Source organism: Bufo gargarizans, chromosome 4 (genome assembly GCF_014858855.1).
Source record: "Bufo gargarizans isolate SCDJY-AF-19 chromosome 4, ASM1485885v1, whole genome shotgun sequence".
Classification (NCBI taxonomy): domain Eukaryota; kingdom Metazoa; phylum Chordata; class Amphibia; order Anura; family Bufonidae; genus Bufo; species Bufo gargarizans.
This window is the reverse complement of record NC_058083.1, coordinates 78,151,485-78,170,576: the sequence shown is the minus strand read 5'-3', so window position 1 is coordinate 78,170,576 and position 19,092 is coordinate 78,151,485.

Genomic DNA, 19,092 nt, shown 5'->3' with positions numbered 1-19,092 from the left:
TCACTCACATTGGTTCCATAACAATACAGGATTTACATAGAGAACTAGGTCCCCAGACTTGACTCTCCATAGGTCAACCACAAAACCATAAGGTATTAGGACAGATGGGCTATCATTCAGCCCACTACCTGTCTCCCCAAGTGCACTCATGCTGCAAGGAAAGCGGATCATTGTGATCTGTAGCAAAGGCAGAATCCTTCCACTGAGGAAGGGGCTAGGAAAAGACCCCGGCATCAGCTGATGGACGTCCTGATTTTAACAACTTGAATCGATCCTTTTACCCTGAGGAATTGCAGTGTCCCAGGGGGTCAGTAGTGTATGCTGGGCTTTGTAGTGCAGATTGACCACTAACCTGGGATCCACTGTCGTCTTCAATTGGGGCAAATACAGGAACAGGCAGATGTTAAAAGTTCGTGACGCCAGTGTCAATTAAACGGTGACACGCCGTGTAAAGTATGGTGGAAGAATGAAGCAAGCACAGGATAGCCAACAAAAACTGGAACTTTTACTGAATATCAGTCAGGATAATACATGGACACAGGTACAGCACAGTTCCATGAAAGACGGTTGGTTTCTTGTAGCAATACAGGTGGTTCTTGGGAATTACAGAATGGCCGGTCTTAGCAAGGTATTATACAGAGTGTTGATTACAGGAGATGCAGTACAGGCGGCTTACTCACTATTCCTGACTGGTCCTGCTACATGTGACTTTCTCTCCAAGGTCTAATGCCCTTTATCTGGCGTACCCTTGAAGCTGTCCTTATCTAGTACCTCCTCTGTTATCTTGAGTACCTCTTGCTTTATCTGATCGGCCTCTGTGGTCTTCTGTGTCTTCAGGCTGATTAGCTATGCCCTTCTGACTTCTATGCATGGACTCAGGAGGGAATCCTCTCTGCACTGAGTCTGGAAACTTCTCACTTCCTGAGCTAGGCCCTAGCCTATTTATACTGAACTGGGGGCTCCCTCTGCTGGCTGTGATAAGGATTGCCGGTAACCGGCCTGACTGGCTTAAAGGGAACTACACACTCAAATCTAGCAGTGTCGGGTAGCCTACCCGTATGCTGCACACCCCCAGACTTTAACGTGAGTAAGGCCTCGTACTCACACACATGCCTGAACCAACATAAGCTGATGCATAAGTTAAACATGGCATTATAAATATAATAAACAACTATTTCACACAAAAATATAACATTTGCAATAAATGACGCGAGAAAGAGGGGCGTCTTCTTTCTCCTTAGGCACGGCCGCTGACCTGGCACAGCGGACTTAAGGTGAACCAGGTTAGTCTATTTTTCTTGACTGAGGTATAATAAGGAACTACACAGGATTTCCCCGTGGGTGTAGAACAGGCAAGGGCTCACGTGGAGGAGTCCATTCTTGCGCACAAACATCAAGCAGGCTATTTCCGATAGTAACTGTTCGGGAGGAGACACCACCAGCATAGTCAAAGTCTCTTAAATGGACTGGCGGACGTCCCCTGGTCATCCGGGTGGACCTTCTCAACACAGGGGTTTCCTCTTCCCTTAGCACCGAGGTAGAAGAGGGAGTAGCAACAGGAGGATCTCCATCCGTGAGACCTTGGTCAGGAACAACAGGATCCACTGGAGGGGGAACTGGATCCGGGGCATCTTGAACCGGCTCTTCTGGAAGTAAAGGTACAGTAGGTGCCGGAGCGGGCACCAACAAGTTCAACCATGGTGTCAGAAGCCAATGCATGGGATCGGCGTCATACCTTAGATTTCGGACAGCCTGCATAGGATCCTCGGGCTGTATCGATGACTCTGACACAGGGGGTTCAGATATAGAACTCTCGGCACTGGGTCCTGGTGTCAGGCAGAGCTTTAACCGGTTTCGGTGTACAATTTGGGATCCCCTGCCCTCCCGGGTGATCTCATAAGTGTGAGTTCCAACATTTGGGATTGCAGTGACAACATAAGGACTTTGCTCCCATTTACTGTCCAGTTTACTGGTACGGCGGTTATTTTTTAACCATACCACAGCCCCTATTGTCAAGGGTTCTGCATGGGCTGCTTGGTCATAGTCTCTCTGCTGCCGGTCTCTAGCATAGTCCATACGTTCCTGAACAATAGCTTGGGCCGTATTCAATCGCCTTTGGTGTTCAGCAACCCAGTCGGTATTAGGGAATGGGTTGATGCAATCAGGTACGAGTACATCCAAGGAGTGGTCAGCAGGCAATAATCCTTGGCGCCCAAACATCAAATAAAAGGGGGTATACCCGGTGGAACAGTGTATGGTATGATTGTATGTGAACATGAGCTGTGGCAACAGATTAGGCCAATCTCCCCTGGTTTCAGGAGGCACGGTCCTCAGCATCTCTATCAAGGTCTGATTCATTTTTTCACATAATCCATTACCTTGCGGATGGTAGGCCGTCGTCCGGATCTTCTTACAGTTGTGCAGGCGGCACAGTTCATGGAACAGATGGGACTCAAAAGCAGGACCTTGATCAGTGAGGATCTTCTCTGGACAACCGTAGGGCAGGAGGAAGTGTTTCCAGAACAGTTCGGCTGTAGTCTTGGCCGTCTGGTCTCTCACAGGCACCGCTACAACAAACTTAGTGAAATGGTCAATAATAGTCATAGCGTACACATACCCTGAGCGACTAGGCTCCAGTTTCACATGGTCGATGGCGACAAGTTCAAGAGGACGAGTACTTACAATGGGTCTCAGTGGTGCCCTCTGATCATGGTGTTCACCTCGTTTCAAGGCACAGGCTACACACTCCCGACACCACTTCTCCATGTCTTCTCTCATGCCCACCCAGTAAAACCGCTGGCGGATATTTGCCTCAGTCTTTTGGACCCCAAAGTGACCGGATTGATTGTGGTACATCTCCAACACCATACCTGCATCTCGTCGGGGTATGAGAATTTGATGCACTCTTTCGTTGGACACTGGGTCTAGGCTTCTCCGTAGCAGCAGGCCCTTTTGTATGAAGAGTTGATGGCGCTGTCTCCACAGTTTGATGAGCTCAGGATCTGTACTCTTACGCCGAATCCTCTCAGGGGTTCTGCCACTGGTAATGAAGTCCAGCAATTCACCCAGCACTCTACTTTCAGACTGTAGTTTCACCCACCTTTCTTCTTTGAGTTCCGGCCTACTGGAGGGTGAAGGAACTGCAGCGCTGTTACTGGTAGCCCGAGCCTGATCCTGTTGAGCAAATTTATGGTAGAAGGCCGGCATTTCTACATCTTCCCAGGCATCTCGCACATCATCAGGAGCTGTCTCTGTGGGAAGTCTGGATAAAGCATCAGCATTGTCATTAGTACGTCCAGCACGATATTTTACAGAGAAATCATAGTTGGCGAGGCGAGAGGCCCATCTTTGCTCCAAAGCCCCCAATTTAGCTGTATTTAGATGTGCCAGAGGGTTATTATCAGTGAATGCAATGAATGGGGTAGCGGCTAGATAATCTTTGAATTTTTCCGTCACCGCCCACACTAATGCCAGGAACTCTAGTTTGAAGGAACTATAATTCTGGTCATTTTTCTCAGCTCCTTTCAGGGAGCGGCTTGCATAAGCTATCACTCTTTCTTTTCCCTCTTGAATCTGGGCTAACACAGCCCCCAGGCCTCGTTTGCTAGCATCAGTATACAGATGGAAGGGCTTGCTGTAATCTGGATAACCTAACACGGGAGGCTCGGTCAGTTTCTTTTTTAACAACTGGAACGCTATCTCTCTTTCTTCATTCCACTCAATGAGCACTGGAGTTCTAGGACTTTTCTTGGGCTGCCCCCTCAAGAGTTCCTGGATAGGATCGGCTATTTGAGCAAAATGGGGGATGAAACGTCTATAGTAGCCGGCAAAACCAAGGAAACCCCTCACCTCTTTGACGGTAGTGGGTACCGGCCAGTTACGGACAGCCGCTAACTTATCAGGGTCAGGTTGTACGCCCTCTCCGCTTACCACATGCCCCAGGTATTTTACCGCAGGTTTGAGCAAGTGGCATTTAGATGGCTTTACCTTCAGGCCATATTTGACAAGGATTTCAAAGACCTCTGCTAGGTGTTTCAGGTGGTCTTCATATGTTTTTGAGTACACAATGACGTCATCTAGATACAGCAGCACTGTTTCGAAGTTTTTGTGACCCAAACACCGCTCCATTAGTCTCTGGAAAGTTCCTGGGGCATTACATAACCCGAACGGCATACAATTAAATTCAAACAGGCCCATGGGAGTGGTGAAAGCAGTCTTTTCCCTATCTGCCGGGGCCATGGGTACTTGCCAGTAGCCACTGGTCAAGTCCAATGTGGAGAAATAGGCAGCGGAGCCCAGAGCAGTTAGTGACTCTTCAATGCGGGGCAGTGGGTACGCGTCTTTGTGGGTTATTTGGTTAATCTTCCTATAGTCCACGCAGAAACGGATACCACCATCCTTCTTCTTTACAAGGACCAGGGGTGCCGCCCACGGGCTACGACTGTCCCGGATTACATTAGAGTCTTTCATCTCTTGGATCATTTCTTTTACAGTCTGATATGAAGTAGGCGGTAAGGGTCGGTATCTCTCCTTGATAGGAGGATGAGAGCCAGTAGGTATGGTGTGTTGTATGGCACTAACCTCTCCATAATCAGCAGCATGTTTACTGAAGGCCTGGTGGTGCTCTTTGACAAGCCGTAGTATCCCTTCTTGTTGATGTTGGGGGGTAGTCTCGTCCCCGACATGTAGCTCTTCCCACCAGGGTACTTGTGACTGAGGCACCGGCGGACATCCGCTGACTGCAGCTGGCGGCTTTTCTGTCACTGGAAGACGGATGATGTCTTGGAAGAACACCTGAGAAAGCTGGGCAACAGGGTAATGCTTAGTAAGCGCAACAGGATGGTCACTCAGGTTAATCAGACGGACAGGTACTTTACCTTGGGAGACATTCACCAGGCACTTGGCAGCTCTCACATAAGGGTAGTTCTCCATCTGGATAGGTTCCACCAGGGCTGGATAATCTTGGCCTTGGACTCCCAGGACAGCACGACACCATAAGAGAGTTTGGGAATTAGGAGGCAAAGTCACAGGCTTATTATCACGAATCTTGGCAGTACAAATTTCTCCTTTCCCGTTAGCAAACCTCTGCTGGGCACTTAACACAGTGATAGTCTTTTGAATCACCCTCTTGGATGCAGAGGAAGCGGTGGGCAGAGTCTGGTGTAATACGGCAAGGATTTCTGCATAACAGTTTTTGAAGACATTGGTGCCTAGAATGACAGGATGTCCTCCTCTGTCGCCGGCCTGTACTACTATCACCCCCTGTTGAGGCAAGGTTACTTCTCCCACCTGCAGGGTGGGTTCCCAGTATCCATGGATCTTTACCGGTTTGCCATTGCTGGCGATAATCTCTACCCAGGATTCAGGCGGCTGGGTCAATTGGTTGGTGTCCCAGAATCTTTCAAAGGCGGGCAGCTGAATAGTAGTGACCTGAGACCCAGTATCTAATAGGGCTTCAAAGGGGACCCCGTTAATCTCCACATTGATTTTAGGATGGGATCCTACATACCGTGGCATCCAATTTGGATCTTTTGGACCTAGTGTTCTACCTCCCGAGGGGTGGTCCTCAGCCTCAGGGGTTGCCCGTTTAACTGCCAGCAAGTGGATTCTGTGTGTCCCATCTTTTTGCAGTATGTACACACGGGCCGCTTGCGACCCCTAGTGCGCCTCCCAGGATCCCTGGGGTGAGTCTCTTGGTATGGAGGTGGGAACGGCTTAGAGGGTGACAGGAACTCCTCTTCTGACATCATAGGTTTTTCCCATTCCTCCATTTTTCTGCACACTCTCTCTAGGCTTTTAGTGAGGTGATTTACTTGCTCTGTCAGCATGGCGATAGTATCGGTAGCTGTAGCTTGAACAGCTTGACCGGCCTCAGCTCGGTTAATGATAAGCGGTTTTGACGTGCAGGCTGATAACTCAGGTGGGGGGCTCAACTCTGTAGATACTGCTGACCCCAGAATTTTTATAGCCAGTTCTTTAAAGTCCAGAAAGGTACTGTTAGGGTGTTGGGCGGACAGCATCTTTAATTGGGTCCTTATTTGCTCACTAGACACTCCGGTAATAAATTGTTCCCTCAGGGTCTGATCCTGGTTATCAGCTTCCTTGGGATCTATCTGGATTACAGCCCCCAAAGCCTCCTGAAGTGATAGGGCATAGTCACGGAGGGACTCACCGGACTTCTGTTTCTTGCCAAAGAAGTGCATCTTTATCTCTGAGGCAGTCCTCGTTTCAAAAGTGGCCCTGAGGCGGGTGAATATCTGCTCTAGAGTACTCCTTTCAGCAGCAGGCCAGGATAATACCTCTCTGCGGGCAGCCCCCTCAAGTTGCGCTAGCAAGATTTCCATTTGCTGATCGGCATTTATGGGGTACAGTTTGAATAAGGCCAGCAACTTTTCTTTAAAGTCTCTTAGGGTATGGGCCTCTCCGTTATAGCGGGGAAACCATGGGGCCCCAAAATAGTAAGGCATGGTAAAGGGCATCATGCTGGGGGCTATAGGATGATTAGGAGCCGCAAGCTCTCCCGGGTCCGGCCGCTCGGCAACTCCCGGATCTGACATGTTAACTTATTACGAGGTGGCCGCTGGTGACTAAAGGGGCCGGAACAATCCCCTTCCCTCCGGATACAAGTTCTTACCGGTATCGGCGGGTTCGCGCAGGCCAAATCTCGTGAGACTCCGGACGTCCTGTGTACGCGGTGACGTTGCTGAAGCAGGAAAAGCAGGGCCGCGGCGGTGCGATGATGAAGAGGGGCGGGATTCTCTGTGTCTTTGAAGGGATCCGCCCACGGAGGTCCTCAGCAGCGCGGGAAACTTTACTCCAGGCGGCCGGTGGCCATCTTGATCACGATTCCCTGACAGCAAGCAGGGTGTTGCAAAGTCCAATAAATCACAGTCCACAAATACAATTTTCTCTCTGGGGGTAGCGCAACACAGTACAGCGTCTCTGATTCCTCCCAGGCACAATTTCAATCCACCGGCTTGGAAATAAAGGGTGCAGTCCTCGCAATACGGTGGTGGAATAGTTAAAGCACACAGTTCACACTTCTCTGCACTGTCGAAGTATGCGGATCCTGTTCGTGACGCCAAAAAGAGCGATGCAGTGTCCCAGGGGGTCAGTAGTGTATGCTGGGCTTTGTAGTGCAGATTGACCACTAACCTGGGATCCACTGTCGTCTTCAATTGGGGCAAATACAGGAACAGGCAGATGTTAAAAGTTCGTGACGCCAGTGTCAATTAAACGGTGACACGCCGTGTAAAGTATGGTGGAAGAATGAAGCAAGCACAGGATAGCCAACAAAAACTGGAACTTTTACTGAATATCAGTCAGGATAATACATGGACACAGGTACAGCACAGTTCCATGAAAGACGGTTGGTTTCTTGTAGCAATACAGGTGGTTCTTGGGAATTACAGAATGGCCGGTCTTAGCAAGGTATTATACAGAGTGTTGATTACAGGAGATGCAGTACAGGCGGCTTACTCACTATTCCTGACTGGTCCTGCTACATGTGACTTTCTCTCCAAGGTCTAATGCCCTTTATCTGGCGTACCCTTGAAGCTGTCCTTATCTAGTACCTCCTCTGTTATCTTGAGTACCTCTTGCTTTATCTGATCGGCCTCTGTGGTCTTCTGTGTCTTCAGGCTGATTAGCTATGCCCTTCTGACTTCTATGCATGGACTCAGGAGGGAATCCTCTCTGCACTGAGTCTGGAAACTTCTCACTTCCTGAGCTAGGCCCTAGCCTATTTATACTGAACTGGGGGCTCCCTCTGCTGGCTGTGATAAGGATTGCCGGTAACCGGCCTGACTGGCTTAAAGGGAACTACACACTCAAATCTAGCAGTGTCGGGTAGCCTACCCGTATGCTGCAGAATTTTATGGCACAAAGCGAATATTCAGACCCTTGAAGCAATAGAGTTACAATCAAAACTTCTTCAGCAAAGAATCTCTATACGGAGGGCCACATCGCTCACACTGCTCCTGCTGAACTGCAATTAACAGGAACCGCCAAATCCAACTCCATTAGCCACGTGGGACAACACCGTGTGCTATAGTCAGACGGCTTTCTGCAAGAGTAAGTGTCTCTTTTAAATTGCCATACAGGGAACACTGACTGAATATTATATAATTATCGCAAGCAAACATTGAATTTCAGTCTGGACATTCATTCGAACATTTATTCGAAAATTATCTTCATACAGTTGATCATTTATCTTCATATTGTCGAATATTTAAATATTGAATTACCATCGATTTTCTTGTATAACCAGGACATACCTCTTTATTCAAAGTTACATATATCATCCTTTTGTATGCCAACGCTACTTAATCCGTATAATTTATGCTCTTAATCCGTATAATCTTGTATCATATTTTTAAAGTGTATTTTTATTGTGTATTCAGTTTTATTGTAATTTTGTTTTGAATTTTAGATCTATATATTGGTGTAATAAATATAATAATTTTTGAACAGTTTCTGTGTGGTCCATTGGGAGAGTGCTCAGCCTCTCTACATACAAAGGCAGAATCTGTCTGAATAAAAGTTCATATTCATCCTACTCCACAAAGGCTACATCTGTATGGTTCTCTCCAGCCCCTACCTTGTGCTATTAGCAGTATAGCATGTCAAAACTGGTGACAGATTCTCTTCAAGCAGAAGAATGACTATCTGCATGAATTTAAACCTATGCAATGTGTCCTGTTACTGTAAAATATTCAATATACAGTAAAATATCCTACAGGACATTTGCTCTCTTCCTTTCAGGCCTCTCTCTCTCTCTCTCTCTTTCTTGTCTGACATTCCTCTGCTCATCCAGTTGGCGTGAATTTAACATTGCCATTACAACTCCAGCTTATATCCTTGCATTATAAAAATGGAATTCACTGTTCACACCTAACAAGACATCAGAGGTTGCTATGGTTATAGGAAACAGAAATGGAATTATGAATTTTTCAAGACTGAACAAAAGAGCAGAAAAAAACCCTAATGTCATTATATCTAGATATAATCTGCATACATGTTGCTGTACAGTGGGCATGGGAAAGAGTGGACGGCCTGCACACCTAGACAACCTCATGAAAGCTACTCCTAAGAAACACATTGGGGTTTTCATCCTGTCTTTCTATACACTGAGCTAAATGTACACAAGCTTGCTAATCAATTTGGTGAAGAAAGCACATATGCTGGTACAAATATTGTGAATCATTAAATGAGTCCATGTTTCAAAGAGTTTTTTTTAAATGACTGCTCCACTTCGACAACCACTTTTCAGAATGAAGATGCCCCATCAATCGGTAGCATTACATGGCATTAGTTCTTTTGTCGAGGCCTACAGAAGAATGTCTTAAGCGGAGGACCCCCTCCTGATTTAGCGTATGGAAAACAAATATCCAGATATACTTTTTCCAAATTCAAAAACATACACAAACATAGAAGAGGATTCTTTACGGTAAGAGCAGTGAGACTATGGAGCTCTCTGCCTGAGGAGGTGGTGATGGTGAGTACAATAAAGGAATTCAAGAGGGGCCTGGATGTATTTCTGTAGTGTAATATTATTACAGGCAGGGCCGGACTGGGACAAAAAATAGGCCCGAGCATTTTTGACTGCGCAGCCCAATCACATGACCCCCAACAGGCCCCACCCCCTTGCAGTCTAGGGGCGGAGCCAACACCGGAAGCACAATTGAGGGGCAGGGCCAGCCACCAGTAAGATAGGAAGGCTTCAGCCAACCTGTAGAGCAAACGGAATGCCTCCTGCAGAGTCTGCACTGTACGAGAGAGAGATAGCAGTGGCTGTGAAGGGGAAAGTTCCAGAGCACAATGACAGCCCCAGAGCCTTTCTGCTGCCTGACCAACCATATGCTGCCACAGCGCCAGCCTGCAGGACATCAGAGAGGCCTGGGGTTCACATTATAGCACCACTACATTTACTTATTATCAAAAAGCATCATACATAACCAAGCAAAAGACAGAATATAATAAAAGACAAAAACATTAAACTACATTTATAATAAAACAATTTACTTACAAAAGAAGCTATTCAGTCGACTGCTGTGCCGTCCTCTGCTTGCTTCCACTGATTATTTGCCCTCCTTTCTGTCTCTCGTCAGTGCGCAGGCGCACTGTTATGGGGGATCTGTGGACGACGCACTGTTATGGGGGACCTGTGGATGACGCACTGTTATGGGGGACCTGTGGATGACAGTATGACACACTGTTATGGGGGACCTGTGGATAACACACTGTTATGGGGGACCTGTGGATGACACACTGTTATGGGGGACCTGTGGATGACACACTGTTATGGGGGACCTGTGGATGACACACTGTTATGGGGGACCTGTGGATGACAGTATAACACACTGTTATGGGGGACCTGTGGATAATACACTGTTATGGGCATCTGTGGATGATGCACTGTTATGGGGGGATCTGTGGATGACACACACACTGTTATGGGGGACCTGTGGATGACACACTGTTATGGGCATCAGTGGATGACACATGGTTATGGGGGCATCTGTGGATGACACTGTTATGGAACTTATGGGGACATCTGTGGATGACACACTGTTATGGGGGATCTGTGGATGACACTATAAGGGGGCATCTGTGGATAAAACACTGGTATGGGCATCTGTGGATGACACTGGCATGGCGGCATCTGTGTGGATTGTGGAATGATGGAATCTGTTATGACACTGTTATGGGTGGCCGGGGGGGATCGGTGGATGACACACATGTATGGCAGCGCAAGCATCTTGTGCTATATAAATGTGTCATCATCCACATATCACATCTCTCCCCCCCATAACAGTGTCCCTGACAGTGTCCCACCCTATTGTAATACGTCCGTTCCTTATGTAAGTGAGCCATTGAGCTTGTAAATAAACTTGTGCAAAGTATATGAGTAGTTAGTAACTACTCATATAGTTTGCAGTTTGCACAAGTTTATTTACAAGCTCAATAGCTCACTTACATAAGTTACTATCTAATATAATCTATCACTATCATCACTAACTTACTGGCTGGGACAGTCAGGAGGACTCCAAATTGTATTCACAAGTACAATTCACAGTTTTTCACAGACAGTACAGTAGTCAGTGTGCTGCAGTGCACAAAAGACTGCCTGTCATTCACGGTTCACCACAAGTCAACCCGTCCGTCCACATCCATTCACTGTCTGTGGGCATGGGCAGGCGCCAGGCGGCAGCGACAGCCAGTTGGGCACTACTGGGGCGCAGGGGCGGGCAGGCAGAAGCTGGTGGCGTGGCAGTGCTCCAGTCCCGCTCTTCAACATTAAAACTAGGCGGCCGGCGGCAGCGTAACATAACGTGACGTGACGTCACTCACTACGTTATGTCGCACGCGCTGCTCCTCCCACTTTATTGATGAAGGCGGAGCAGGCGCGTGGCGTCGGAGTGAGCGGCGTTACGCTGCCGGCCGCCCGAAGATGGGAGGCAGAGCACGGAGGCGGAGCACAGGAGGCGGAGCCGTGGGGGTGGACTCACACAGTCAGTATCTCCATATGTGTCTGTCTTCTTTGTGTCACAGTGTGACAGGGGTGTGATTAGGCCATACCCGGCAGTCACGGCACATCCACTCGAGCCCTGAGGCGGCCCGGCCCACCGGGCAAATGCCCGGTCTGCCCTATGGCCAGTCCAGCCCTGATTACAGGCTATAGCTACTAGAGAGGGGTCGTTGATCCAGGGAGTTATTCTGATTGCCTGATTGGAGTCGGGAAGGAATTATTTTCCCCTAAAGTGAAGAATATTAGTTTCTACCTCACAGTTTTTTTTTTGCATTTCTCTGGATCAACTTGCAGGATAACAGGCCAAACTGGATGGACAAATGTCTTTTTTTCAGCCTTATAAACGATGTTACTATGTAAAACCAAAAAATAAAATTTTGATTGTCTTCTGGTTTATTGTGAATATTCTGTCATTGTCTAAAGCTAGGGTCTATTAGCACTTTTAACACTTGAAGAAAACACACTTGAAGAACATGTATTAACAGAAAATTGCATATTTAGGCTACTTTCACACCTGTGTTTGGTGCGGATCCGTCTTGTATCTGCACAGACGGATCCGCACCGATAATGCAAACGCTTGTATCCGTTCATAACGGACCGTTTGCATTATTTATAAAAAAAAAAAAAGTCTAAGTCAAAACGGATCCGTCTTGACTTACAATGTAAGTCAATGGGGGACGGATCCGTTTTCAATTGCACCACATTGTGTCAGTGAAAATGTATCCGTCCCCATTGACTTTTGCTCCGCATAGTCAAATGGTCATCAAAACGCTGACACGCTGACCGTCTAAAAAAACGCAACGGAGACCGAACACAGCCAAATTGATGTATTCTGAACGGATCCTTATCCATTCAGAATGCATTGGGGCTAAACTGATCCATTTTGGGCCGCTTGTGAGAGCCCTGAAACTGATCTCACAAGTGGACCCAGAAACGCCAGTGTGAAAGTAGCCTAATTAAAAAACAGTTTTGCCCAGGAATGTTTTTTTTAGGCCTCATGCACACAGCCGTGCCGTTTTTTGCGGTCCCCAAACCGCGGATACGCAAAAAACGGAAGCCGTCCCTGTTGCATTCCGCAATTTGCGGAACGGAAGGGGCGCCGGCAATATAAATGCCTATTCTTGTCCGCAAAGCGCGGACAAGAATAGGACATGTTATATTTTTTTAACGGGGCCACAGAAGAGCCATTGAAGTGAATGGGTCCGCATCCAAGCCGCCAAAACGGCAGCTCGGATGCGGACCCAAACAACGGTCGTGTGCATGAGGCCTTAAAGACAATATTTAAACTTGCAGCACTGGGGTCAGGGGCTACAATATGACCAAGGGCAACATTGGCATGGAGTTTGTAGGCTTTACCCATGTTTACATGAGGTTCTTCCCACAGTCCAAAAACATAGTGACAGACTCATTTTGAATTTAGGTTTTGACCCCCAATGGTGGCAGGTACAGACGTGAGTGATGACAATCTCTGTGCACTGTGGAATATGGTGACACTACATAAATTAATAAAATAATAATATTCTTAAAGGGAATCTGTCAGCACAAACCTGTAAATGAGGCAGATCCAGTTTGTAGACGTGTGCTCCCCCCTTGAATACAATAGGAGAAAGTGCCTCCAGCCCTCTACTCCGTGTGTGCTGAACGCACAACCACAAGATTTCAGGACTTGGCCCTGTTAGTCAAAGTGGTGGTGACGCAAAGAAAGCGAGCAGAACATCTGGGTGCAAAGAAGTCCAACGGCAATGCCATCCTTACACCAAGGGACTCATTAGCATTAGAAAAAAATAAAATCTTAAAATTGGGACCACTAATCAAGTAGAAAGTCCATTGGATTCAGGGAGAATGCGGACGTCTACAAAGTCGTTTGGCTTCATTTACAGGTACTCTATGTGCTGACAGATTCCCTTTAAGCTTAAAGGGGTATCCCATGATTAATGTAAGAAAATAAAATCCTACATAATCGAGTACATAACAGCTACCTTCTAACAAAGCTAGAACCAGGCTTGTACTTCACATGGATCCAGAGATCTCAGCATACATTGCTCCAATTGTTCTGCTAGATTTATTTCAAGCTGGCATCTTAGGGGGCATGTCTTTTCTCAGAGGGCATGTCCTGTCTGCTGAAGCTAGTGGCAGTTGAAGGATGGAACTGAGCATGTGTGTCCATCTCCGTGAGCAGGACAGAGAAATTACAAAAAGAGTAAACAGCAGGTGGCGCTATACAGATAAATTTCAATGATTAACTCAGTAGCTATAATGCATTTTTTAATTACCTGTAATTACAAAAGTATTCAGATCCAGGTGCTAGTTTGAAAACTGTAGAATATTGTTTGTGGCACAACCCCTTTAATAATAGTAAACTTAACAAATTTAGCAAAGAATTCTTTCTGGTTGTGGAATACCTGCATATGTGCTTGCACTGTAGCAACTCGGCTTCTGTTCCTTTGTTTTATTGATAAAAGATCTTTTTATCATATTGTGTGTTGCGAGTATTTATTTAGACATTTCTCGTAAGACGAGAACCACATAGTGAATTTTCAGTTTTATCAGGTGTACAAGAAATCAGTGGAGCTAAACCTTCAACATATTACTCATTGGCCCAGTGCTGTGAAAATCTGTCCTTGGCAGACGAGATAAGGAAGAATTCACCTTTGTGGATTAAAGTATTACTTCTACTAGACAATGGCAACGTCTTCCACACGATATGTAGTGAGCCAAGGAGGAAAAGACATGTGAGCAGAATTTATTATTTCTCACAGTTTTATATACCGTGGTGCTTGAAAGTTTATGAACCCTTCAGAATTTTCTAAATTTGTGAATCTGACCTAAAATTACTTCCCATTTTTACACTGGTCCTAAAAGAAGATAAAGATAACCAAATCAAAGACATTAGTCAATAAGATAAGAAAATGATCCAATAAATTATCAACTGGGTGTCAAAAGCATATAGTAACATAGTACATAAGGCCGAAAAAAGACATTTGTCCATCCAGTTCGGCGTGTCATCCTGCAAGTTGATCCAGAGGAAGGCAAAAAAAAAAAAAAAACCTGTGAGGTAGAAGCCAATTTTCCCCACTTTAGGGGAATAAAAAATTCCTTCCCAATCAGAATGACTCCCTGGATCAACGACCCCTCTCTAGTAGCTATAGCCTGTAATATTATTACCCTCCAGAAATACATCCAGGTCCCTCTTGAACTCCTTTATTGTACTCACCATCACCACCTCCTCAGGCAAAGAGTTCCATAGTCTCACTGCTCTTACCGTAAAGAATCCTCTTCTATGTCTGTGTACAAACCTTCTTTCCTCCAGACGCAGAGGATGTCCCCTCGTCACAGTCACAGTCCTGGGGATAAATAGATGATGGGAGAGATCTCTGTACTGACCCCTGATATATTTATACATAGTAATTAGATCTCCCCTCAGTTGTCTTTTTTCTAAAGTGAATAACCCTAATTTTGATAATCTTTCAGGGTACTGTAGTTGCCCCATTCCAGTTATTACTTTAGTTGCCCTCCTCTGGACCGTCTCCAGCTCTGCTATGTCTGCCTTGTTCACAGGAGCCCAGAACTGTACACAGTACTCCATGTGTGGTCTGACTAGTGATTTGTAAAGTGGTAGGACTATGTTCTCATCACGGGCATCTATGCCCCTTTTTATGCAAACCATATGGATCTTTAAGATTAGCAGATAATGTGAAGTTGAAATTAGAATCTGGCTTTTTCAATCAATGGGATTAGAGGTGAGCAATTTCTTCAAAAGTTCGATTCGCCAGTTTGCCGAATATATGAGTGGTGAATTTCGTAACAAAAAGGCTGCCGAGAGCCTTTATAGTGGTGTAGAACACTGTGCGTTGCAGTAACACACATAGGGAGTAGTGATGGACGAACATCAAATGTTCGCATACCACGCGTTCGTGGCGGGCCCTTTTCACTTTAATAGCAGGCAAACCTGAAAAACCTTCAGGTCATATTTGCAGCCAGCAAGCACTTACTAGAAGTATACAAATAGTTCCACAAATGGACAGTGAAATACCAGAGGGGGATCATTGGCAAAAATTCCCACCCAAAAATGCATTTTAATCAGGGACCATTTGTATGTGTTTTAAAGAGAAACTCTCAAAAATGTGCCCTGCTAGAGCCTAGAAATTTTTTATTCCCTATCGGTTTGATGTATACAAATGTGCAGCACTCCACGTTTTTGTATCCTGCAGAGTCCATAAAAAAAATGCATACGTTAACGTAATTTTTTTTTCTACCATGGAACTGTATGGTGAATGGACGCCACTGTACGGCATCAGTCTGAGGCATCTGTTAACGCATACATTTTTGGTATGCATTAAATGGATGGCAAAAATAGGATGTGAACCCAGCCCTAATGTCAGAAGGAGCACCAGTACACAACGGAGCAGCGTGGTGGAGAGGGGAGGCCGCATGTACTGACAGAGCGCTACCTGGTCCTGGTGGTCAGGGATGAGGACTGTGTTTCCCAAGAATCATTTTCTACTGGGAAATACAGGGCACAGTATAATACACTAGAATCTATATACTATAAAGATATTAGCCCTATCCCCAAATAATAATACAATTATGTGGTCATTTATTATATAGAAATGTGTCTATGTTAGGCGTATTTCTGACACAGATTGTGGCGCAAAAGTCCTTAGCACCGCAATCTGCATATTTTTCCCGCTCATGCCAGGTCTAAAAAAGGATGGCGTGGGCAGGGAAAGGGATACAGTTATGGCCATCCAGTTATTGGATACCACCGGCACACATTGACCGGATAACACCTCTGTACAGTGACTGGATAACACCTGACAGCAAAGAACTTTGGATTCTGTGGCTGTAGGTGCATTAGGTGGTCACAGGATAAATATGTAACTGTCGGCCAGTACAGGCCTCAAATATTAGGAATTTACCTGACATAAAAGGCCTTTTATGCCGCTGTATATACATAAGGCAAGGACCATTCTTTGTTCTGGGTCATGGTGGATATGTGTGGGCTGGCATGAGGAAATTCAATTAAACGTGGTCATTACAGGTGTTGAATTCCTCCAAGAGCCATACCTCATTAATTTAAAAAAATGTGAGATAGTCCACACTGTAGTGAGCTAGGAGAGTGCGCTTATCAGTCACGATCCCCCCTGCTGCGCTGAACATCCTTTCGGACAGGACACTCGATGAGGGGCAAGCCAAGAGTTCCACAGTCAAGCCTGCACACCCAGTAGTCAAGGGGTTCGTCGCTTCTCAGAGCGTCCACATTGCCCGTTAACCCGATGTAGTCAGACACCTGTTGGTCTAGGCGTTCCCTGAGGCTGGATCCGGACGGCGGCTGTCGATAGGTTGGCTGCAAGAATGATCTCATATTCAAAGTGACCAACACATCTTCAAACCGCCCTCTTTTTGCAGGCGCTGTAGGATTGGTATCCACACCTGTTTTGCTGTGGGTAGAAATTCCTCTGCCAGTGCCCGCAACAGCAGAATGCAGCATCTCTCACAGCAAGGCCTAGAAAATGCTGCATTCTGACAGCACTCTGTGATGCTGGTAACATGTCTAAGTACGTTGCCACCCAGTATAGGTCCTTGACATTTATGCTTTTTATACGGGGCTCCTGCTCATCGCCCAGGAGAATGTCGTCCTCAGTCTTCCAACCCCCAGCCACGGACAACACCAGGAATCCCCAAAAATTTTAAAGCCTGCTCTTCTTGCTCCTCCTCCCCCCAACCACCATCCTCCTCTGACTCCTCTTCAGACTCCTGCTGACTTGCCTCAGATGGAGTAGCCCCACCTGGGAATTCATTCAGCATTGCAACTTCCTCATCTTCCAGCTCCTGCTCCTCAACGGCTTGATCAATGACACAACGCAATGCAGGCGTTGAAAGAAGGAGTAAGGTACGATGTCACTGATGTCGCCTTGGCTGCGACTGACCAGTTTGGTGATCTCATCAAATCGCCGTAGACGTCTGCATGTGTGAAAAAAAAAAAAAAGCTCCCCAGAACCTGTCCTGCCGCAGAATTTGTACATGTAGTCGTTAACGGCACAATTCTGCTGGAGCAGTCTATCAAGCATATAAAAGGTGGAGTTCCAGCGCATCAGGCAGTCACAAATCAGACGTCTGACGGGCAAGTGGTGTCGCCGCTGAACGTCAGCAAGGCAAGCCATGGCCATGTGAGATTTTCTAAAATGGCCAGAGATTTTCCTGGCCTGCCGCAAGACAGACCCTGCGGTATTTGGCAACGAATCGTTGCACGACTAAGTTCAGGACGTGTGCCATGCACGGCACGTGTGTCATTTTGCCCTGTTTCAGTGCCTTCAGCAGATTGGCACCGTTGTCACACACCACTTTACCAACTTTCGAATTGAGCGGGGTTAGCCACTGATCAGCCTGCGACCGCAGAGCTGAAAGGAGTGCAGGACCGGTGTGGCTCTTGGCTTCCAGGCACAACAGCTGCAGCACAGCATGGCAATGTCTTACCTGGCATGTCAAATAGGTTCTGGGGAGCTTGGGGGGTGCAGCGGAAGAGGAGGTAGCAGTGGAATAGGAGGAGTCAGCTGAGGAGGAGATGGAGGATGGAGTAGGAGGAGGAGAAGAAGAGGCAGGCCTGCATGCAATCCGTAGCGGTAACACCAAATCCACACGGGTGCCATGGGTTACATGCTTGATGGCCTTCAGAAGGTTCACCCAGTGGGCAGTAAAAGTTATGTACTTTCATGCCCGTGTTTGCTAGACCACGTGTCTGTGGTCAGATGCATCTTGGCACCAACACTGTGTGCCAGAGATATATTAACTTGCCGCTTAACGTGGCCATATAGTTCAGGGATGCCCTTCTGGGAGAAATATTTCCTTCCGAGAACCTTCCATTGTGGTATGTCAATGGCCACAAATCTTCTAAAGGCCTCCGAGTCCACCAATTTATATGGCAGTAGTTGGCAGGCTAGCAGTATCGACAAGCCAGCGGTCAGCCGTTGGGCAAGAGGTTTATCCAGTGCCATAATTTTTTTACGCTCGAACATTTGGGCCACGGAAGTGTGCCTTGTGCCAGATGAACGTGACGATGGCACGGTGGAAGGTGGAGTGGAGGAAAAATGGGAGGAATGAGGATAAGAAGAAGGAGAAGAGGCAGGACGTGGAGCATCGGGAGTGTGGCTTTGTGGGTTCTGATGGCGTTGCTCCCACTGTGTTCGGTGATGGGAGGCCAGGTGCCTTCTTAAGGCAGTCATCCCTAGGTGAGTGTTGGGCTTACCGCGACTTATGCGTTGACAGCATAGGCTGCAGATGACATTTAAAAAAAATCCCACACTGCGGAGCCATGTGCCGGCTTCCTTGGAGCACAAATTGTGACCGTGCATGGTGGATAGCTCGTTCCAGATACATTTGCAGTCTGCTTTTTGCCTCCTGTGCACTGCGAGTTCTTCCTGCTTCTCCTCCCTATCTGCTGCTCCGTCTCCCCCTCTGAACTCCCCTCCTCTTTCTCTCTTGTGGACACCCACGTGACATCCATCGATACGTCATCATCGTCACCTTCACCACCACTAACATTAGAGATCTCGGAGTAGGCA